This window comes from Xyrauchen texanus, chromosome 11 (assembly GCF_025860055.1).
Source record: "Xyrauchen texanus isolate HMW12.3.18 chromosome 11, RBS_HiC_50CHRs, whole genome shotgun sequence".
Classification (NCBI taxonomy): Eukaryota; Metazoa; Chordata; class Actinopteri; order Cypriniformes; family Catostomidae; genus Xyrauchen; species Xyrauchen texanus.
In genome coordinates, this window is record NC_068286.1 from 448,485 (window position 1) to 449,336 (window position 852).

The following is an 852-nucleotide window of genomic DNA, read 5'->3' on the forward strand; positions in this document are numbered from 1 at the left end:
TGTGAGTGTTTGTGAGTTGTGTATGAGTGTGTACGTGTGAGTGTGTGAGTTGTGTATGTGTGTGTACGTGTGTGAGTGTGTGTATGTGAGTTGTGTATGAGTGTGTACGTGTGAGTGTGTGTACGTGTGAGTGTTTGTGAGTTGTGTATGAGTTGTGTATGTGTGTGTGTTTGTGAGTTGTGTATGTGTGTACGTGTGAGTGTGTGTTTGTGAGTTGTGTGTGTGAGTGTGTGTACGTGTGAGTGTGTGAGTTGTGTATGTGTGTACGTGTGTGAGTGTGTGTATGTGAGTTGTGTATGAGTGTGTACGTGTGAGTGTGTGTTTGTGTATGTGTGTGTATGTGTGTGTGTTTGTGAGTTGTGTATGTTTGTGTACGTGTGAGTGTGTGTTTGTGAGTGTGTGTACGTGTGAGTTGTGTATGTGTGTGTACGTGTGTGTATGTGAGTGTTTGTGAGTTGTGTATGAGTGTGTACGTGTGAGTGTGTGAGTTGTGTATGTGTGTGTACGTGTGTGAGTGTGTGAGTTGTGTATGAGTGTGTACGTGTGAGTGTGTGTTTGTGTATGTGTGTGTACGTGTGAGTGTGTGAGTGTTTGTGAGTTGTGTATGTTTTGTGTATGTGTGTGTGTACGTGTGAGTGTGTGTTTGTGAGTTGTGTATGAGTGTATACGTGTGAGTGTGTGTGTTTGTGTATGTGTGTGCACGTGTGTACGTGTGAGTTTGTGAGTTGTGTATGTGTGTGTACGTGTGAGTGTGTGTATGTGAGTGTTTGTGAGTTGTGTATGAGTGTGTACGTGTGAGTGTGTGAGTTGTGTATGTGTGTACGTGTGTGAGTGTATGTGAGTTGTGTATGA